Source organism: Nicotiana tomentosiformis, chromosome 9, assembly GCF_000390325.3.
Source record: "Nicotiana tomentosiformis chromosome 9, ASM39032v3, whole genome shotgun sequence".
Classification (NCBI taxonomy): Eukaryota; Viridiplantae; Streptophyta; class Magnoliopsida; order Solanales; family Solanaceae; genus Nicotiana; species Nicotiana tomentosiformis.
The window spans coordinates 358,066-381,956 of NC_090820.1; the positions used below are offsets into that span (position 1 = coordinate 358,066).

The 23,891-nt window shown below is 39.5% G+C and overlaps 1 long non-coding RNA gene across 1 annotated transcript in view; it reads left to right on the forward strand.

The window, feature by feature from the left end:
• Positions 1-8,847: 8,847 nt before the first annotated feature.
• LOC138899456 (uncharacterized) overlaps positions 8,848-23,891 on the forward strand; it is a 47,482-nt gene continuing 32,438 nt past the window's right edge. The window contains exon 1 of the long non-coding RNA XR_011411110.1: positions 8,848-8,929. This is a non-coding gene — a long non-coding RNA (uncharacterized lncRNA). The remainder of the gene's footprint in view (positions 8,930-23,891) is intronic.

Here is a 23,891-nt window from a genome sequence, read left to right on the forward strand (position 1 = left end):
CGCCCAACGGATCGATTTTTGGACTTAGGAGGTTGCTAAAGTTTTCTGGTGTCTGAGTTCTGGTTTCCTTATACGCGATCGCGTGGGGTGATCCGCGATCGCGTAGGCTTAGCTGGGGCAGAGGAAGGAATTTTTCTTCGCGTTCATGGACATGGGCATATGAACGCGTAGTGATGTGAGGTGGTGCTTCGCGAACGCAGAGACAAGGCCGCGATCGTGTAGGGTTAAGTATACCAAAGCTGGACCACGCGGTTTGCTCATCGCGAACGCGTGCGGATGTTCGCGATCGCATGAGTAAGGGAACCAGAGCATCGTATTCGCGTGGTGTTTTATGCGATCACATAGAGTAATTTCTGGAGCAACAAAGTTGTTCTTCGGGATCACAAGGCTATTTCCGCGATCGCGATTAAGGAATCGCTGGGCAGTGTTAAAGTTTCCAAAAACGGGGGGGTTTTGCCATTTTACCAAAAACTTGAGATAGGGAGCTCGGATTTGGACGAGATTTTGAGGGATTTTCAGAGATATCAATTGGGTAACGATTCTTAACTCCTTTATGGTTATATTTCACTAATCTATCATTAATTTTGGATTTTTGGGGTTGAAATTGGAAAATATTTGGAAGAACTTCTTCAACAAAGATTTCGAGGTTTGAAGGGGATTTGTGGTCGGATTTGAGCAAATTTTATATGGTTAGACTCGTGAGCGAATGAGTGTTCGTATTTTATGACTTTTACCCGATTCTGAGACGTGGGTCCCACGGACAATTTTTGAGTTAATTTCAGAATTTTCGTTAAAATGTTGATTTCGTTAATTAGAAGAGTCTATTATTGTTGTATTTATGATATGTAATTGCTTTTGGCTAGATTTGGGCCATTCGGAGCCGGATATTCGTAGGAAAGGCATTGTGACCGATTGATTGAGCTTGGTTCGAGGTAAATGATTTGCCTAACCTTGTGTTGGGGACTTTCCCCTTAGGATGTTTGATATTAATTGAGGTGTGGGCGCCGTGTACGTGAGGTGGCGAGTACGTACATGGGCTATTATTGCAAAAATCCCGTTTTTCCCTTCTAAATCATAAATTTGTCTTTCCCTTATTAAATTGCACTAATTCGCTTAATTGTTTAGCTTAGACTAGAGAAGCATGCTTACGTGTTTTAACTGCCTATCTGACATTCTGTGCGCCATGATTAGTTAAGTCCCTACTTTCCTTATCTGTGTTCTGTATGAACTGTAAAACTCGATGCCTTACCTGCCATTTCATCTTGCGTTGCATATTTATTTTGGGACTACGGACGTATTCCGGGAGGTCCTCCAGCACTGCATATTTACTTTGGGACTACGGACATATTCCGAGAGATCCCCCAGCACTGCATATTTACTTTGGAACTACGGACGCATTCCGGGAGATCCCCCAGCGCAGCATATTTACTTTGGGACTACGGACGTATTCCGGAAGATTCTCCAGCACTGCATATTTACTTTGGTACTACGGACGTATTCCGGGAGATCCCCCTGTACTGCATATTCATTCGAAATTATGGGACAGTATCCCGGGAGATTTCCCATTGTGTTTACCTTGTTCTGAGCCGAAAGATCCCTTAACTGTTAAATTAACGAGTATTTCTTTAACCGTGTTACTGTAAATTTTATTTATATCTTTTACTGTTTAAGTTATTATATTTACTCCGGTAGGGCCTTGACCTGACCTTGTCACTACTCGACCGAGATTAGGCTTGGCACTTACTGGGTACCATTGTGGTATACTCATGCTACTCTCTGCACATATGTTTTTCATGTGCAGATCCAGGTGCACCTTATCAGCCGCACTATCAGTGAGCCGGGACAGTTTTGGAGACTTCAAGGTATATCTGCCGCGTTCGCAGACCTCGGAGTCCCCTTCTACTCTTTCCCATGTCCATTATCTTCTGTATTTTTTCTTGTTAGACTCTAATGTATAGAGACACTAGATCTTTCCTTCTGTAGTTTGTGATTCACGATGTTTCGGGTTTTAGAATTTATTGTATAATTTTTGAATAGTTGGTTAAATCTATATTTTATTTCATTATTCTGCAAAATATTAGGCTTACCTAGTTGTAGAGACTAGATGTCGTCACGACATCACACAGAGGGGAAAATTGGATCGTGACAGAACTGTATTAAAATGTCAAATTAGCACATATCAAATTCGAGGCGTAAGAAGATAGTTTAATACAGTTCAAATAATATCAAAGCGGTAAATGAGCGGCAATTAGCACATTAGGCCCACAAAATACAGTAATATCAACAATCAATAAAGCCAAGTAAAAATCATATTAACAAGCTCGAAATGGGAGTTTTTACACCTCCTAATATGCTGTCAGAGCTGTCATACCTCCTTTTTCCCGATAGGGGTACGGGATAGGGAATTTTTTCAATTAAAGTGACATTATTCGAAATGGAATTATTTATTTAATTTCAGAGTTGCCACTTGGGATAATTATAGTGTCCCAAGTCACCAGTTTATTTTAAATCCTAAATCGAGGAAATTGACTCTATCTTACGGTCCACGAACATAGGAGATCGGGTAAGAAATTCTATTAACCCGAGAGAAGGTGTAAGGCGCTCCCGGATTCCGTGGTTTTAGCACGGTCTCCTTACAATCATATACCTGGCTTTAATTATGGATTATTACATGTTTTAAAACCTATGTGCGTTTTACCTTTTACCGTTTTTATTTGCTTGATTATACGTAATTATGAAATTATCTTGAAACGAGTCACGCGTACATGTACTCGTTTTATTTGGTATGTCAAAGTCATGTCACGCGTATGTGTACACAACTAATAACACTTTATTGCTATTAAGATTGTTTGGCCAAAATCACGCGAACATGTACCTAGATTTATTTTGAGAATCGTAATTATGTCAAGCGAACGCGTACACAATCACGATAATAAATTAATTAAGAGCGTGCCTAAAGCAACTACGAATATTCATGAGTCAATTAATTTTCCTAAATTTTAGATAACATGTGAAAGGTCATAGATTATGAAAAGAAGATTTGGAGAATATGTGCATCATCATTGTTCTTAATGGGCTCATATTAACATAACAGCTCGCAGTCCTCTGATTTAAAGGCTAATCATTTTTTCAAATTTAAACTAGCTAGTAAGGTTCTAATATTTTGTCTCATCTTTAAATAATAGCCCTTTTTATTTAAGAATTCTAATTTTTGGCCATTTTATTCTTTTTGTAAATGTAGCCTCTATTTCGTTTCAAAGCCAAAGCCACTTAAATTTAAAAAAAACTATTAATTCCTATGACTAAACAAGGAACAACAATGTCAACACTAGGATCTTAATCATAACAAATGAACATCAACTTACTAACGATAATTCACACGAAATAGGCAAAGAACAAGGATGAATTTAATGATAAGGTAATACCTCAATGACATATACTCAAATTGACAAGAACAGATCCAAACCGTGAAACATCTATAAAGAAACAATTCATGGCATTTTTTAAATAGAAAAAAAAAAAAGGGGGCCCAAAGCGACAACAATATATATTATCCCAACAATCTGAACTTAAAGGAACCATTAAAAGATTCTATAAACATAAAGCAGCTTAATTTTATGCCATAGTTTAAAACATGAATCAATTCTTCAGACGAGCAGAAATACAAGCATTTAGTATGTACCAATTGTGATTTCATATTAAGATAAAGCTGAAAATACAAACGTGAGAAGACACATACCTAATTTCTCTAGAATTAAGTTTGTAGAAGAGAAAGCCAAATAAAGGCTAAAATGAAAAATCGGAAATCAACAACAGCTCACCAAAGCAACATCCACAGCATCAAGAAAATCTAGAAAGAAGAGAAGTTGAGCTTTTAAATTGGTTCTCTTCAAACCTTCTTTTGAATTCTAAGTTTCCTTCAGTTTTTTCAACTTTTAGCGAGTGTCAAATAGAGTCAGATCAGTGTGAATTTATGTGTGTGTATCGACTGGCCTTTTTTAGAAGAGAAAGAGTGAGGTATGTCGATGAGAATGGGGGTGGCGGCCGAAAGATTGAAGAAGGAGAAGGGGAAGGTCCGTGTGTGTGTGTTCTAGAAAGAGAGGTTCAAATTAGGGTCCCCTCTAATAGAGTGGGGAGATGGGTATTTTAAGAGAAGAGTATGTGCCAGGCTATGGGGTGGATTGGGCTTCTAAAGGGATGGGCTTGAAACAATTGTAAAATTAGTCACTTTGGACTCAAATTTTAATTAAAACTAATTTGTGTGACTAAACTATTTTATATATATTACTAATGACCTAATTAATTAACTAACCTAAGAATGCATATTTTTCGGTTTTTAGATATTTATATAATGCATTTAACAATATAATTAAATCCTAAAATGCAATTTAAAATCTAAAATGCTATGAAATTAAGATTTGCACATTTTTAGAATTTTTATGATTTACAATATTCCTAACATGCATAAACAATGAGAATAAATGCAAAATAAATAAATAAGAACTTCTAAAATTCATAAAAATAATTTAAATTATATTTGAATTATCTTTAGGAGTAATTTACTATGTGGGACAAAAATTAGGTGCTCACAGCTGCCCCCACTTTGCTCGGAAATATGAAGAATTTTTGGGCAAAGATAAACTGAGCAATCATGAACAATCTTTGCCTGTTTGATACTCCATGGGAAGCACTTTGAAAAAGTTTGACCGTACCTTGCTTCGAAAGTTGCCTACATATCCTTGGCTATAAAGGAATCAGGTCAGTATAGTTCTGGGAATTTTGGTAGCTGGGACTACCGAGAAACTGTAATTTCACTGCTGTTGTTGTTGTTACTGCTTGCTGAGCTCCTTATTACACCAAAAACAAAAATGAAAAAAGACTAACTAGGCCTGCCATCTACGAGTTACAAGATTCCTATCCCTTGGTCTTCTGAAGCTTGATCTTGAGTCTTGGCTGGTTCTTCATGCAGACTCTGATCTGAATCTTGATGTGTGTTAGCTGCAAGTGCTTGTACATTCTTCTTCAGCTATTCGGATCAAGGCGGGACATGCAAAGCTTGTGACTTCAATCATGTCTTGAGCAGTCCACATCTTTTCTCCGCTCCTGCACTTTGAGTTCACTCCTTCCTCTTTCTTTTCTTTATTTTGGGATTGAGACTTCTTTTTGGTCATCTCGAACCTTGTGCCTCGAGGTAAAAACCTGCTCAGACACTAAAACAAACAAACGAACGAAATTTTTCTGCCCCAGTTTTTACTAGAAAATTTTCGTGAGTTATTGGTAACAAAACTCTATACTACTTTATTGTTGAAAGCAATAAAAAGTCGGGATTAGTGTACCCTGTGAAAACAGAGATTAGGGAGTGGAGACCCTATATTTAATAATAAAATCAACTAGGGATTGGAGACCCTATATTGGAAAATTATCAACTAGGGAGTGGAGACCCTATGTTGGCATCAATTAGGGAATGGAGACCCTATGATAGAAAAGCGACTAGGGAGTGGAGACCCTATGTCTAAAATAAAATCAATTAGGGATTGGAGACCCTATGTTAGAAAATCATCAACTAGGGAGTAGAGATCCTATGTTGGCATCAAGTTATGTTGAGATCAACTAGGGAGTGGAGACCCTATGTTGGAATATCATCAACTAGGGAGTGGAGACCCTATGTTGGAACATCATCAACTAGGGAGTGGAGACCCCATGCTGGCATCAACTAGGGAGTGGTGACCCTATGTTGGCATCAACTAGGGAGTGCAGACTCTATGTTGGAATATCATCAACTAGGGAGTGGAGACCCTATGCCGGCATCAACTAGGGAGTAGAGACCCTATGTTGGAACATCATCAACTAGGGAGTGGAGACCCTATGCTGGAAAATCATTAACTAGGGAGTGGAGACCCTATGCTTGCATCAACTAGGGAGTGGTGACCCTATGTTGGCATCAACTAGAGAGTAGAGACCCTACGCTGGCATCAACTAGAGAGTGGTGACCCTATGCTGGCATCAACTTATGTTGGCATCAACTAGGGAGTGGAGACCCTACGTTGGCATCAACTAGGGAGTGGAGACCCTATGTTGGAAAAAAATCAACTAGGGAGCGGAGACCCCATGCTGAAAAATTATCAACTAGGGAGTGGAGACCCTATGTTGGCATCAACTAGGAAGTGGTGACCCTATGCTGGCATCAAATAGGGAGTGGAGACCCTATATTGGAACCTCATCAACTAGGGAGTCGCCAGAGCTGTCACACCTCCTTTTTCCCGAGGGATAGGGGATCAAGGAGTTTTTCCAATTAAAGTTAAATTAATCGAAATTGGATTATTTATTTTAATCAGAGTCGCCACTTAGGATAATTTATGGTGTCCCAAGTCACCTGTTTATTTTAGAATCCCAAATCTAGGAAAATGACTCTATTTTTGGTCTGCAAACACAGAAGACCGGGTAAAAAATTCTGTTAACCCGGGAGAAGGTGTTAGGCATTCCCAGATTTTGTGATTTTAGCACGGTCGCTTTAATCATACCTGGCTTAATTAATTTGTTTAATTACTTATTTTAGGACCTATGTACATTTACTTTTTACCACTTTTAATTATTGAATTATGAATTTATCTTTGAAACGGATTACATGTGCGTGAATCCGTTTTATTTGGGGCACTAAAATCATGTCACGCGTATGTGTACACAATTAATCGCGCTTTATTAATAATGAAGAATTGCCAAAGTCGCGTGAAAGCGTACTTTGATTTATTTTAAAAAATTATGATTATGATACGCGAACGTATACATAATCACGATAATAGATTAAAAGCGTGCCTAAAGCAATCTACGAATATTCATAAATGGATTAGTTTTCCTACTATCTGAGTTTGTTCGTAAGGGACCAAAGGTCGTGGAGTTTAAATGTTTTAACAGGGAAGAGTTTAAGTAGTTAGTCTAAGGCAAACTTCTCAATTTGAAAGTAGTAGATATTTTGCAGAATACTGATATGTGTAAACTTCCATAACCTAGGGCCTACTGAAAGTGAATATTTTGGGAGCTTCATTAATAGAAAACGTAGCAGCTATATTTTAAAAGAGATTAAACAAAGACCCAGTTTCAAGATTCATAAAATCTTAGGCTTGTTGTACCCCATAGGAAATTAGGTGTAATAGATAGATACATTCAACACAGTGTTCACAATTAAATGACTGAACAAATGAACATCCTTTAGGAACCAACTTGTGACAATTGATGTGATATAGTTGCTACGTGCTCTTTTAGGGAGAATTTAGAAAGAGAAACATTCCCCTAACCGTGACTTCCATTCATAAGTTCCCATATCTCTTCCATGCTCCGAAAATAACCATTATTGTAAGAATTGCATTTGGTCATCTGATAAAACCTTAGCATATGCCGACTTTAAAGACGATTGAATTGAATTAAAGCTTTTGGAAGTGAAGGATGGGGAAAGCTTTTTTTCTTGCTAGAAGTAAGTCAGTTGTACCGATAGAAAACAAGAATGAGGAATTCGAATTAGGCTCTATTTCGTTTCAAAGCCACAGCCACCTAAATAAATAAAAAAAAACTATTAATTCCTATGACTAAACAAGGAACAACAATGTCAACACTGGGATCTTAATCATAACAAATGAACATCAACTTACTCACGATAATTCACACGAAATAGGCAAAGAACAAGGATGAATTTAATGATAAGGTAACATCTCAATGACATATACTGAAATTGACAAGAACAGATCCAAACTGTTAAACATCTATAAAGAAACAATTCATGGCATTTTTCAAATAGAACAAAAAACAAAATACAGAAAAGGGCCCAAAGCAACAACAATAAATATTATCCCAACAATCTGAACTTAAAGGAACCATTAACAGATTCTATAAACATAAAGCAGCTTAATTTTATGCCATAGCTTAAAACATGAATCAATTCTTCAGATGAGCAGAAATACAAGCATTTAGTATGTACCAATTGTGATTTCATATTAAGACAAAGCTGAAAATACAAACGTGATAAGACACATACCTAATTTCTCTAGAATTAAGTTTGTAGAAGAGAAAGCCAAATAAAGGCTAAAATGACAAACCGAAAATCAACAGAGCTCACCAAAGCAACATCCACAGCATCAAGAAAATCCAGAAAGAAGAGAAGTTGAGCTTTTAAATCGGTTCTCTTCAAATCTTCTTTTGAATTCTAAGTTTCCTTCAGTTTTTTCAGCTTTTAGCGAGTGTCAAATAAAGTCAGACTAGTGTGGATTTATGTGTATATATCGACTGGCCTTTATTAAAAGAGAAAGAGTGAGGTATATCGATGAGAATGGGGGTGGCGGCCGAAAGATTGAAGAAGGAGAAGGGGAAGGTCCGTATGTGTATGTTCTAGAAAGAGAGGTCTTCCCTTTAATAGAGTGGGGAGATGGGTGTTTTAAGAGAAGAGTATGGGCCAGGCTATGAGGTGGATTGGGCTTGAAACAATTACAAAATTAGTCAATTTGGACTCAAATTTTAATTAAAACCAATTTGTGTGGCTAAACTATTATATATATTTTACTAATTGACTAATGACCTAATTAATTAACTAAACCTAAGAATGTATTTTTTTGGGTTTTTAGATATTTATATAATGCATTTAACAATGCAATTAAATCCAAAAATGCAATTTAAAATCTAAAATGCTATGAAATTAAGATTTGAACATTTTTTATGATTTTTATGATTTACGATATTCCTAACATGCATAAACAATGCGAATAAATGCAAAATAAATAAATAAAAACTTATAAAATTCATAAAAATAATTAAAATTATTTTTGAATTATTTTTAGGAGTAACTTCCTATGTGGGGCAAACATTAGGTGCTCACAGCTGCCCCTCTTTGCTCGGAAATATGAAGAGTTTTTGGGCAAAGATAAAGTGAGCAATCATGAATAATGTTTGCCTGTTTGATACTCCATGGGAAGCATTTTGAAAAAGTTTGACTGAAACCTTGCTTCGGAGGTTGCCTACATATCCTTGGCTATAAAGGAATCAGGTCAGTGTAGTTCTGGGAATTTTGGTAGCGGTGACTACCGAGAAACTGTGATTTCACTGCTGTTACTGCTTGCTGAGCTCCTTATTACACCAAAAACAAAAATGAAAAAAGACTAACTAAGCCTGCCAGCTACGAGTTACAAGATTCCTATCCCTAGGTCTTCTGAAGCTTGATCTTGAGTCTTGGCTGGTTCTTCATGCAGACTCCAATATGAATCTTGATGTTTGTTAGCTGCAAGTGCTTGTTCATTCTTCTTCAGCTTTTCGGATCAAGGCGAGACATGCAAAGCTTGTGACTTCAATCATGTCTTGAGCAGTCCACATCTTTTCTCCGCTCCTGCACTTTGAGTTCACTTCTTCCTCTTTCTTTTCTTTATTTTGTGATTGAGACATCTTTTTGGTCATATCAAACCTTGTGCCTCGAGGTAAAAACCTGCTCAGACACCAAAACAAACAAACAAACAAACGAAATTTTTCTGCCCCAGTTTTCACTAGGAAAGTTTCGTGAGTTATTGGTAACAAAACTTTATACTACTTCATTGTTGAAAGCAATAAAAGGTCTGGATTAGTGTACCCTATGAAAATAGAGATTAGGGAGTGGAGACCATATATCTAACAATAAAATCAACTAGGTATTGGAGACCCTATGTTGGAAAATCATCGACTATGGAGTGTAGACCCTATGTTGGCATCAGGTTATGTTGGCATCAACTAGGGAGTGGAGACCCTATGTTGGCATCAACTAGGTAATGGAGACCCTATGTTGGAAAAACGACTAGGGAGTGGAGACCTTATGTCTAAAATAAAATCAACTAGGGATTGGAGACCTTATGTTAGAAAATCATCAACTAAGGAGTGGAGACCCTATGCTGGTATCAAGTTATGTTGGATTCAACTAGGGAGTGGAGACCCTATGTTGGAACATCATCAACTAGGGAGTGGAGACCCTATGTTGGAACATTATCAACTAGGGAGTGGAGACCCTATGCTAGAAAATCATCAACTAGGGAGTGGAGACCCTATGTTGGCATCAACTAGGGAGTGGTGACCCTATGTTGGCATCAAGTTATGTTGGCATCAACTAGGGAGTGGAGACCCTATGTTGGAACATCATCAACTAGGGAGTGGAGGCCCTATGCTGGCATCAACTAGGGAGTGGAGACCCTATGTTGGAACATCATCAACCAGGGAGTGGAGACCCTCTACTGGAAAATCATCAACTAGGGAGTGGAGACCCTATGTTAGCATCAACTAGGGAGTGGTGACCCTATGTTGGCATCAAGTTATGTTGGCATTAACTAGGGAGTGGAGACCCTATGCTGGCATCCACTAGGGAGTGGAGACCCTACGCTAGCATCAACTAGGGAGTGGTGACCCTATGTTGGCATCAACTTATATTGGCATCAACTAGGGAGTAGAGACCCTACACTAGTATCAATTAGGGAGTGGAGACCCTATGTTAGAAAATTATCAACTAGGGAGCGGAGACCCTATGTTGGAAAATTTAGCTAGGTATTGGAGACCCTATATTGCCATTATTTTGAAATTTCTTTGTTTTCTCTCTTTTTTTGTGTGTTTTTTGTTTTTTTTTTAATTATAATTTTCATCATCATTTCTTCCTTTCTTCTTTTCTTATTATTTTAGAGAATGAGTAAATGCGGAAAAAAAATTTGGAGAAGACTTCCCTTTTGGGAGTTGTTGCTGCGAAGCTTTTTCTAGCCCTTGTGCAGTTTCTTTTAGTTGCACTTGCTTCTTGCAAGGTTACTTTTAATTACACATGTTTCTTTTTTTTCAAACAAAGAACAGTTTGTCAGTTTGAAACAGTAATTGATTTTGTGGCCTTGGGCGTTTCAGTCACTTGATCTCGGCCCGACTTCTTTGATGAAGATCTCAACTGCTTGCCTGTTCCCCGAGGACCGATTTCATTTCTGGCCCTGGTGAAACTGGATTTTCCAAAACTTTACCATGACGGTTAATCACGTGGGACTTAACCTTTTTTAACTTTATTTTTCCTTTGTGGGCGTTTGACTTTGATTTCCTTTCTTTTCAGGAGTTTTTGATTTCAAAGCATCGGCCATCATGGCCAGTCGAAGTCGACTCGATGCACCTGCCGAGGTTGGGTACCTTCTTGAATATTGGCTTGTGTCAAACAAAAGTCCTGTAAATCAATCTTGCCATCCTTTCTTTGTCTAACCTTCATAACAGAATTAGACCGAAAGGGATTCAAAGAAAAGCAAACAATGAAATGGAGAAGTGGATTTGGACGAGAGGTATCCCTTTGGGGAAAAATGAAGAAGGACTTATCTGGAATGCATGCGGACTTCAATAAACATGACATGCCTCTTGGACTAGATGTCTGATCTGTGTAAACTGTTCAGCTTTCAGAAATTCATCACAACTTTTACCTCGAAACCGAGAAAGCTTGTCTCGGACTGTGTCGATGTAGATGGTTGTGAGTATCCTCTTTTCGATCAGTGGTGCCCTTTGCGGGTTTTCACCAGCTGACCTCTCTCATTTCTCTTCTCATTGTCGCCTTATAGTGCTCTTTGCGAGTTTTCACTAACAAGACTCTCTCATTTTCAATTTCTCTGCTTATCATCGCCTTATGGTGCCCGTGAGGGTTTTCACCGATAAAACTCTCTCATTTTATTTCTCTCATTTGGTGGCAACAGATCCAAGTAACATTCTCGTTGATTGATCAGAAGTACTTAAAAAGGATTTAGGTAAAAGGTTTTGGATCGGGTTATAACTTCGGAACCTTTCAGGTGGAACCATCGTCGAACCGTTATAACTTCTGCCCAGTTTCAACTTTGGGAAAATGTGGATTTTATTTTGGTGTGACTGAATCCCAAAAAGAGGCTGCCTACGTATCCTTTCGGAATCAAGTCGAACGTAGTTCGAGGAATATTGTTTTTTTCATTTTCTTTTGTTTTTTTCTTTTTCTTCTATTTTTGTTTTCTTTTCTCTTTCTTTTTCCTTTCCTCTTTCTTTTTTTTCATTTTTCATTTCATTTTCTTTTTGTCTATTGTTTTTGGTTTCCTTTTTTTTCTTTTTTTTAATACTTTCAGTTCCAAAAAGGGTAATCAAAGAAAAGTAACTAACTCAAAGGGTTGGCAAAAGGGTTAATAGTATTTGGATAGCGAGAAAGAAAGCCTTAGTCATTCCAATCGGAGCATTTATGCTATATAGAGGATCAAACATAATACCTTTTGACTGTACCTGCATCGACAGTTGTTTCAAGGACATTTCTTTCGATGTTTCCCAGGTACAGCGCTCTCTTTTTGCAGTTTTCTCATTACCATGTATGGATCTTTCTATTCTGGAACCAATTTTCCTTCAGTTGTTCCGAGTCTTTGTTTTATTTCCTTAAACTTATCTTCATTGCATTCTGATTCTTGATTCATTATTTCGTAGTTTGACAGCGTTTTAGGATCTGGGCATGAAGTCCGCAAGCATGTCATGTTATTGAGATCTTCATTTAACAGAACTGAAAAGAGAATAAGAAAAGTGACAAGATAAAGAAAAGACATTACTGGACAATGAAATATTAATTTCATTTGATTTTGATGATTTTTTTTTTGAATTTTAAAGATAGAAGGGTTTACATCGGAAAGTAAGACAATAAAGTAAAACATCTGGATCACACCCTGAGATAATCCGAACGCAGAAAGGATAGCAAGACTGGCTACCGAGACTCCCATCTGATGGGGAACTTTCAGGCTTGGCGGTCGTTTTTTGGCTTTTCTTCTATCTCGGCAATGGCTGCAATGGCCTTCAGTGCCGGATCAAATTCCTCATCTCTTCAATTTCTGTTCATCAAACCCTCTGAACCACTCTGAACGGCCTGTGATGTGGCCTTAAAGGCATCATGACTCAAGATTCGGCCCGTTTTTAACCCATTTTCTACCAACTCACCAATTTTGATAACCTTAGCAAATGGCCTACCCATAGCGGACATCATGTTCTGGAAGTAATCCGCCTCTTGGGCATGTAGAAAGACTACAACCATTTCGGCTTCATCCATCGGAGGCTTAACCCTGGCATCTTGCTCACACCATTTAACAGCATATTCGTGGAAGCTTTCCGTGGTTTTCTTTTTCAAAATAGACAAAGAGTTCCTGTCGGGAGCGATGTCCGTATTATATTGGAATTGGCGGACAAAATCTCGAGCCATATCGTCCCACACATGCCAATGGGTAATATCTTGATCCATATACCACTCAAAAGCAATTCCAGTGAGGCTTTCTCCAAAATAGGCCATTAGCAGGTCTTGTGTTCCAACAACAGCCCTCAACTGGTTACAATATCGTTTCAGATGAGCGACTGGGTCTCTGTGCCCGTCGTACTTTTCAAATTTTAGCATTTTGAAACTAACTGGCAAGTGAACATTGGGAAACACACACAGATCGGAGTATGAAACACTCTTTTGGCTACTCAGACCTTGCATATTTTTCAAACTTTGTTCCAGGATCTTCATCTTCCGAGTTATTTCCTCTTGCTCGGGATTCTTGATAGCCCTTTCTTGCTCCACCGAGAAATCATATTGCGGAGGTTGAGTAAAGGAGTACGGGTCACATATGTTATTTCTGGTTGAAACTGTGGACCCTAAAAGGTGAACATTGGAGGCTCAACATATGGCCGTGGTAAAGTTAGTTGTGTTGTGGCGCAGATTGGTGCTGCAGAGAACATTGCTGGCGGTGCCTTTGAAGCCGGCGCCTGGGGACGAACCACAGAAGGAATTTTGGGATCGTAAAACGGCATTAGAGGGTACCCGCATAGGATAAATGGGTTGGGCACAGGGGCGTTGTTAGCCTCACTTGACCTGGGGATCAACTCAGGGAACCCAGGGATTGCACTTGGCGGTTCCCTACCATTAGACCAGTGTGATGACCCAAAATATCATCTTTAAATTTAACAAGTAATTCTATATTCTAAGACCTTGAAAAGTACCATTTATCATTTCTCGTCTTACGTGCGCAGTCCATACAAGTTTTCGGAAAGTTTTCATGTGAAAAATGGATTAAAATATGAAATGGAGTTTTAAAACTCAACTGAGTTGACTTTGGTCAACATTTTGAGCAAACGGACTCGGATCAGTATTTTGACATTTCCAGTAGGTCCGTATCGTGATTTAGGACTTGGGCGTATGTCCGGAATCGAATTCCGAGGTCCCTAGCCCGAGATATGGAATTCTGATAAAAAATTAAAAGCTTGAAAGCTTAATGATTTTTAAGAAATTATTGATGTTGGATTTATTAAGCCAGGGTCCATATTTTAGTTTCGAAGCCCGGTATAGGTCCACTATAATATTTATGACTTCTCTGCCGAATTTGGTAAGAATCGGAGTTGATTTGACGTGATTCGGACGTCCGGTTGTGAAAATATAAGTTTTAAAGTTTTCTTGAAAACTTCCTTTGATTTGATGTTCGATTCGTAGTTTTAGGTGTTATTTTGGTGATTTGATCATTCGAGTAAGTTCGTATGATATTTTAGGACTTGGGTGCATGTTTGGTTTGGAGCCCCGAGGGCTCGGATGAGTTTCGGATAGTCTACGGGATGATTTTAAACTTAGAAAATTTGGTTTTTGAGCTTCTGCTGTCATCTGGTGCATTGTGCTTCGCGATCGCGAAGCCCTTCTTGCGATCGTGAAGAGAAAATTTTAAGCCGTGAGTTTTACTCTTCGCGTTCGCAAAGATAGGCATGCGAACGCGAACGGCTAGCTCCTAGTGCACTGCGAACGTGAGCTCAAAGATGCGATCGCGAAGAAGGAAAGAAGCAGAAGTTGTAGCACCGAAATTGTCTACGTGATTGCATAAACCTGAACGCGATCGTGTAAGGCTGAGAAATTGTTCTCTGCGATCGCATGGCCTTATACGCGATCGAGTAGTGTTAAACAAACCTGGGCAAAATTTTCTACGCGATCGCGAACGAATTTCCGCGATCGCGATGAATAAAAATCTAAAAAACAGAACTTAAGTTCTGGAAATAGGGTTTCGACCCATTTTCAACCATTTCCAATTTTCTAGCTCGGGTAAGGCGATTCTTGAGCGATTTTCACGGGAAAACATTAGGGTAAGTATTCCTTATCCTATATTGATTATATTTTATGATTTCATACTCATTTATATCATGAATCCGTGAATTTATGGAAGTAAAATCAGATTTTTATAGAATCTTCCAAAAACGAAAATTTAAGATTTGAAGGTCCATTTGACATCGGAATTTGATATTTGTATGGTTGGACTCGTATCGGACCGGGTGTTCGAATTTCGTAAGTTTTTTCGAGATTTGAGACGTGGGTCCCACTGTCGAATATTTTAATGAATTTCGTATTTTTATCCGGAAAATTAATAAATTCATATGGAATTCATTCCTATGATTAGTATTGAGTATATTGAATTGTTTATGAATAGATTTAAAACTTTTGGAGACAAATTTAAAAGGAAAAGTTGTGGTCGAGTAATTGATTGGAATTTGCAAAGCGAGGTAAGTGTCGTGGTTAACCTTGACTTGAGGGAATAGAGCCCTTAAATTATTTGTTATGTGAAATGCATGTGAACGGCGTATAGGTGAGGTGACGAGTGTCTATACGTCGTCAAATTAATTATTTGCATACTTACTTGAAAAATCATAAATTGTTTTAAATCACGAATTAATTGTTAGAAAAATTGTTCTCTCCTATTGTTTGTCAAATATTAATTCTTGAATTCCTGTATTAATTGTTACATGCTAGTTGAATTATGTGTCTTAATCGTTGTTTGATATTTAGTACATTAAATATTAAACTACCTATTTTCTCCTTGCTTTCCATAATAACTTGCTATTTGTCATTGTTTGTTTCATAATTAAATCATAATTATTGTATGGTTGTTGTCTTATAATTTTATATTAATTATTGCATTTATTGAAAATTTCTTTTATAAGAATTGATTGAAATGGATATATTGGAAGATCGGGTTGCACGCCGCAACAGACTTATTAAAAGTCCATATTGGAGGATCGGGTTGCATGCCGCAACATACTTATTTAAAAGTCAATATTGGAGGATCGGGTTGCACGCCGCAACAGATTTATTAAAAGTCCATATTGGAGGATCGGGTTGCACGCTGCAACAGATTTATTTAAAAGTCATTATTGGGGGATCGGATTGCATGCCGCAATAAGTCAATATTGGGGGATCGGATTGCACGCCGCAATAGACTTATTTAAAAGTCAATATATATACTGGATTAAAAATAATTATATGAGAGGATTGAAAATGAATATATTGTGAGAGCGGGTTGCACGCTGCAACAGAATTGAATGTGAATATATTGTGAGAGTGGGTTGCACGCTGCAATATAATTAAATGTGAATATATTGTGAGAGTAGGTTGCACGCTGCAACAGAATTGATGGAAATGATAATTATTATGACTGCTGAATTGGCTTTAATTATTATAAATGAGTTCCCTGATTTATTTTTATTATTGTTGTTGTTACTAATATTGCGTACAGGTAATGTAAGTGACCCACCTTAGCCTCGTCACTACTTCGTCGAGGTTAGGCTCAGTACTTACCAGTATATGGGGTCGGTTGTACTATTACTACACTCTGCACTTCTTGTACAGATTTTGCAGTTGGTCCTAGCGACGTACCATAGACTTGCTCGGATTTCAGCTACTCAGAGGAGGCTTGAGGTATAACTGCACGACGTCCGCAGTTCTGAAGTCCCCGTCTATTTTACTTTGGTTGTGTGTTTATTTCCAGACAGTTTTATTTTATTCAGGCCCTTATTTGTATTATTTTAGAAGCTCGTACACTTGTGACACCAAATTCCGGGATGGTATTTAGGCACCGTTATTTTTTTTATGGATTATTCACTATTTCAGACTTTACTTCCGCAATCGTTCTTTATTATTAATAAATAAATAAAATTGTTTAAAAATTAGTTAATATTATTCTAACGTTGGCTTGCCTAGCAAGTGAAATGTTAGGCGTTATCGCGGTCCGAAGTTGGGAATTTCGGGTCGTGACAGTTGGTATCAGAGCACTAGGTTACATAGGTCTCACGAGTCACGAGCAAGCTTATTAGAGTCTGAGGATCAGTACGGAGACGTCTGTACTTATCTATCATAGGCTATAAAGTTTAGGAACAATATCACGTTTTTCTTATTCTGTCATGTGAATTTATTCTATCATCGATGATTGAATCATTCTACTTTTATTCTTTCGCAGATGGTGAGAACACGTAATACCTCTACCGATGGACAGGGACCAGAACCCCCGGTGGCAACTATGGCCAGGGGTAGAGGTCGAGGCCAAGGTCATGCTAGAGGTCGAGGTAGAGGCAGAGGTAGAGCTCAATCCAGAGCTCGAGCAACTGCACCTGTTATAAAACCTCATATGGATCTTCAGGAGGAAGTTCCAGTTCAGAATGTACCAGTTGGACCAGTTCAGGTCCCGGAAGGATTCATAGCCACTCCAATACTTCAGGATGCTCTAGTCCGTTTGGTAAGTCTTATGGAGGGCGTGGCCTAGAATGGTATATTTCTAGTGGTACCAGCCGTCTCACAGGCTGGGGGAGGAGCACAAACTCCCACTACTCCTGCTCCGGAGCAGATGGCTCCCCAGAATCAGGCTCCAGCAGCCCCGCCAGTTGGGGTAGTTTAGCTAGTTGTTGCGGCACAGACTGGTGATAGGCCTGCCATGTCTTTTGAGGCCTTATTGAGACTGGATAAGTTTACTAAGCTCTTTACAGTTCACTTTAGTGGTACACCTTCTGAGGACCCACTGGATTATCTTGAACGCTTCCACGAGGTGCTGCGAAACATGGGTATAGTTGAGACCAATATGGTTGATTTTGTTGTATTTCAGATGATGGGTTCCGCCAAGAGGTGGTGGAGATATTATACATTGACCCGAGCAGTCGGATCGCCTGCACTTACCTGGGAGCAGTTTTCTCAGCTATTTCTGGAGAAGTTCCTTCCTATCACACTGAGGGAGGATTACCGAAAGCAATTTGAGCGTCTACAGCAGGGCAGTATGACTGTTACTCAGTATGAGTCTCGTTTTGTGGATTTGGCCCGTCATGTTTTCCTTTTACTACCTACTGAGGAAGAGAGAGTGAGGAGGTTTATTGAGGGACTCACTCACCCTATCAGACTTCAGATGGCCAAGGAGACCGGAGGTGATATTTCTTTTCAGGCGGCTACTAATGATGCAAGGAGGATCGAGATGGTTCTTGCACAAGAGAGAGGGCAGAGGTATAATAAGAGGCCTCGTCAGTTCGGTGGTTTCGGTGGTGGTCTGGAAGCAGGGGTAATTTTGGTAGGGGTCATCCTCCCAGACCGTTTCATTCAGCACTTCATGCATCTCCCGGTGCTTTAGGGAGTCACGGTCCTATTATGCCTTACTATGGACATCCAGCATTTAGTGCACATTCAGCTCCTATCAGTGCACCGCCTCTCTAGAGTTAATACAGTGATTATCTGGCCCATTTGGATTAGCTTCAGCAGCCACGGCATCAGGATGGGTGTTATGAGTATGGGAACATTGGTCGCATCAGGAGGTATTGCCCTAGATTGGAGGGTAACAGATCTCGGCAAGATTCTCGTGACATCATACCGGCACCGGTTGCTTCACCGCCTACTCAGCCAGCTAGAGGTAGGGGTCAGGAAGCTAGAGGTAGAGGTCAGGCCATTAGAGGTAGAGGTCAGGACATTAGAGGTGGAGGTCAGGCCATAAGAGGTGGAGGTCAGACCGTTAGAGGTGGAAGCCAGCCAGTTAGAGGCCGTCCCAGGGACGCAGTTCAGAGTGGTGGGGCCCCACCCCGATTTTCTACTTTTCCAGCTAGGACTAAGGCCGAGTCATCTGATGTTGTGATCACAGGTATTATTCCAGTTTGCCATAGAGATGCTTCAGTTCTATTTGATCCAGGATCTACTTATTCCTATGTGTTCTCCTATTTTGCTTCATATTTGGTTGTGCCTTGTGATTCTCTGAGTGCTTCTGTATGTGTATCTACACCGGTGGGAGACTCTGCTGCAGTAGATCATGTCTATCGTTCGTGTGTGGTTACTATTGGTAATCTTGAGACTAGTACGGATCTTCTATTTCTTGATATGGTAGATTTTGATGTCATCTTGGGTATGGATTGGTTGTCCCCTTATCATGCTATATTGGATTGTCATGCCAAGACAGTGATCCTAGCTATGCTGGGGTTACCTCAGTTAGAGTGGAAAGGAAACCCTGGTCATTCTGCCAGCAGGGTTATTTCTTATATGAAAGCTCGGCGTATGGTAAAGAAAGGGTATCTAGCCTATTTGGCTTATATTCGCGATCCCAGTGCGGATGTTCCTTCTATGGACTCAGTACCAGTTATTCGTGAATTTTCAGAAGTATTTCCTGCAGATTTGCCGGGGATGCCACCCGACAGAGATATTGACTTCTATATTGATTTTGCTCTGGGCACTTAGTCCATTTCTATTCCACCATACCGTATGGCCCCGCCATAGTTAAAAGAATTGAAGGAGCAGCAAGACTTGCTTGATTAAGGATTCATTAGACCCGGTGTCTCGCCCTGGGGTGCACCAGTATTATTTGTAAAGAAGAAAGATGGCTCTATGCGGATGTGTATAGATTATCGGCAGTTGAACAAGGCCACTATCAAAAACAATTATCCGCTGCCAAGAATTGATGACTTATTTGATCAGCTTTAGGGTGCCAAGGTATTTTTGAAGATCGATTTGAGGTCTGGTTACCATCAGTTGAAGATTAGGGCATCTGATGTCCCTAAAACAGCTTTTTGGGCTCGGTCTGGGCATTACGAATTCCTAGTGATGTCATTTGGGTTGACAAATACCCCAGCAACATTTATGAATTTGATGAATCGGGTGTTCAAGCCTTATTTGGATTCGTTTGTGGTTGTATTCATTGATGATATCTTGATTTACTCCAGCAGTCGAGAGGAGCATGAGCAGCATTTTCGAAGTGTGCTTCACACTTTGAAGAATAATCAGTTATATGCCAAGTTTTCAAAATGTGAGGTTTGGTTAGACTCAGTTGCCTTTTTGGGGCATGTTGTATTGGTAGAAGGCATAAAGGTGGATCCTAAGAAGATTGAGGCTATTCAGAATTGGCCTAAACTTACTTCAGTTACAGAGATTCGGAGTTTCCTCGGTTTAGCAGGTTATTATCGTCGGTTCATGGAAGGGTTTCATCTATAGCAAACCCATTGACCAGACTGACCCAGAAAAGTGTCCCATTTAGATGGTCAGACGAGTGTGAGTTGAGTTTTTCGAAACTCAAGACTGCTTTGACTACGGCGCCAGTGTTGGTATTACCCACAGGTTCAGGATCGTATATATTATATTGTGATGCATCTCACATTGGGCTTGGTGCAGTATTAATGCAATATGGCAGGGTAATTGCATATGTATCACGGAAGTTGAATGTTCACGAGAAGAATTATCATGTTCGTGACTTAGAACTGGCAGCCATTGTTCATGTGTTGAAGATTTGGAGGCATTACCTCTACGGTGTCTCGTGTGAGGTATTTACTAATCATCGTAGCCTTCAGCAACTGTTCAAACAAAATGATCTTAATTCGAGGCAGAGAAGATGGTTAGAGTTGTTGAAAGACTATGATATCACCATTTTGTATCACCCCGAAAAGGCCAATGTGGTGGCCGATTCTTTGAGTAGAAAGGCTGTGAGTATGGGCAGTCTTGCGTATATTCCGGTTAGTGAGAGGCCATTAACTGTAGATGTTCAGACTTTGGCTAATCAGTTCGTAAGGTTAGATGTTTCAGAACCCAGTCGGGTTCTAGCTTGAACAGTCCCTCGGTCTTCTTTATATGAGCGCATCAGAGAGAGGCAGTATGATGATCCTCATTTACTTGACCTTAAGGACACGGTGAGGCACGATGATGCCAAACAGGTTGCTGTGGGGGAAGATGGAGTTCTGCGAATGCAGGTTCGTATTTGTGTGCCTAATGTGGATGGGCTTCGTGAATTAATTCTTGAAGAGGCACACAGTTCCAGGTATTCTATTCATCCAGGTACCGCCAAAATGTATCAAAATTTACGGCAACATTATTGGTGGAGGAGAATGAAAAAGGATATAGTTGCATATGTAGCTCGGTGTCTGAATTGTCAGCAAGTTAAGTACGAGCATCAGAGACCTGGTGGTTTGCTTCAGAAGTTAGAAATTCCTGAATGGAAATGGGAGCGTATCACTATAGATTTTGTTGTTGGACTCCCACGGACTCAGAGAAAATTTGACGCAGTTTGGGTCATTGTGGACAGGTTAACCAAATCAGTACATTTCATTCCAGTGGCAGTTACCTATTCTTCAGAAAGGTTAGTTGAAATTTACATTCGTGAGATTGTCCGCCTTCACGGTGTGCCCGTGTCTATTATTTCAGATCGAGGTACGCAGTTTACCTCACATTTCTGGAGGGCTGTACAGCATGAGTTAGGCACGCGGGAGGAGTTGAGTACAGCATTTTATCCACAGACAGACGGACAGTCAGAGCATACTATTCAGATATTGGAAGATATGCTTCGCGCTTGTGTTATAGACTTTGGAGGTTCTTGGGATCATTTCTTGCCACTTGCGGATTTTGCTTATAATAATAGCTACCAGCCGAGCATTCAGATGGCTCGATATGAGGCATTATACGGAAGGCGATGCCGTTCGCCAGTTGGCTTGTTTGAACCGGGAGAAGCTCGGTTATTGGGTACCGATTTGGTACAAGATGCCTTGGATAAGGTCGAGATTATTCAGGATCGACTTCGCACAGCTCAGTCTAGGAAAATGAGTTATGCCGACCGTAAAGTTCGTGATATTGCATTCATGGTTGGAGAAAGAATATTGCTCCGAGTTTCACCTATGAAAGGTGTAATGAGGTTCGGAAAGAAGGGCAAGTTGAGCCCTAGGTATATTGGATCCTTTGAAATTCTTGAAAGGGTGGGTGAAGTAGTCTACAGGCTTGCATTACCACCTAGTTTATCAGTGGTTCATCCGGTGTTCCATGTATCTATGCTCCGAAAATATCATGGTGATCCGTCCCACGTGTTAGATTTCAGCTCAGTCCAATTGGACAAAGATTTAACTTACGAGGAGGAGCCGGTGGCTATTCTAGCCCGGCAGGTCTGACAGTTGAGGTCTAAGAGTTATCCTTCAGTTCGGGTGCAATGGAGAGGTCAGCCGGTAGAGGCATCTATCTGGGAGTCCGAGTCGGACATGCGGAGTAAATATCCACACTTATTCACCAGCTCAGATACTTTTTTCTAACTCCGTTCGAGGACGAACATTTATTTTAGAGGTGGAGAATGTGATGACCCAAAATATCATCTTTAAATTTAATAAGTAATTATGTGTTCTAAGACTTCAAAAAGCACCATTTATCGTTCCTCGACTTGCGTGCGCAGTCCGTACAATTTTCAAGAAAGTTTTCATGAGAAAAATGGATTAAAATGTGAAATGGAGTTTTAAAACTCAACTAAGTTGACTTTGGTCAACATTTTGAGCAAACGGACTCAGATCAGTGTTTTGACAATTCTTGTAGGTTCGTATCATGATTTGAAACTTGGGCGTATACCCAGAATCGAATTCCGAGGTCCCTAGCCCGAGATATGGAATTCTGATTAAAAGTTAAAAGCGTAAAAGCTTAATGATATTTAAGAAATTACTGATGTTGATTTGACACGATTCGAACGTCCGGCTGTGAAAATATAAGTTTTAAAGTTTTCTGGAAAACTTCCTTTGATTTGATGTCTGATTCGTAGTTCCAGGTATTATTTTGGCGATTTGATCACTCGATCAAGTTCGTATGATATTTTAGGACTTGGGTGCATGTTTGGTTTGGAGCCCCGAGGGCTCGGGTGAGTTTCGGATAGGCTACGGGATGATTTTGAACTTAGAAAATCTGGTTTTTGAGCTTCTGCTGTCATCTGGTGCATTGTGCTTCGCGATCGCGAAGCCATTCCTGCGATCGCGAAGAGAAAATTTTAAGCCGTGAGTTTTACTCTTCGCGTTCGCGAATATAGGCATGCGAACACGAAAGGATAGCTCCCAGTGCGCTGCGAACGCGAGCTTAAAGTTGCGATCGCGAAGAAGGAAAGAAGCAGAAGCTGAAGCATCAAAATTGTGCTACGCGATCGCATAAACCTGTATGCGATCGCGTAAGGCTGAGAAATTATTCTCTGCGATCGCATGGCCTTATACGTGATCGCGTAGTGTTAAACAAACCTGGGCAAATTTTGTTCTACGCGATCGCGAATGAATTTCCACGATCGCGATGAATAAAAATCTGAAAAACAGAACTTAAGTTCTGGAAATGGGGTTTCGACCCATTTTCAACCATTTCTAATTTTTGAGCTCGGGTAATGCGATTCTTTGGCGATTTTCATGGGAAAATATTGGGGTAAGTATTCCTTATCCTATATTGATTATATTTCATGATTTCATACTCATTTATATCATGAATCCGTGAATTTATGGAAGAAAAATTAGATTTTTATAAAATCTTCCAAAAACGAAAATTTAAGATTTGAAGGTCCATTTGACATCGGAATTTGATATTTGTATGGTTGGACACGTATCGGAACGGGTGTTCGAATTTCGTAAGTTTTTTCGAGATTTGAGACGTGGGTCCCACAGTCGAATATTTTAATAAATTTTGAATTTTTATCCGAAAAATTAGTAAATTCATATGGAATTCATTCCTATGATTCGTATTGAGTATATTGAATTATTTATGAATAGATTTGAAACTTTTGGAGACAAATTTAAAAGGAAAAGTTGTTGTCGAGTAATTGATTGGAATTGCAAAGCGAGATAAGTGTCGTGGTTAACCTTGACTTGAGGGAATAGAACCC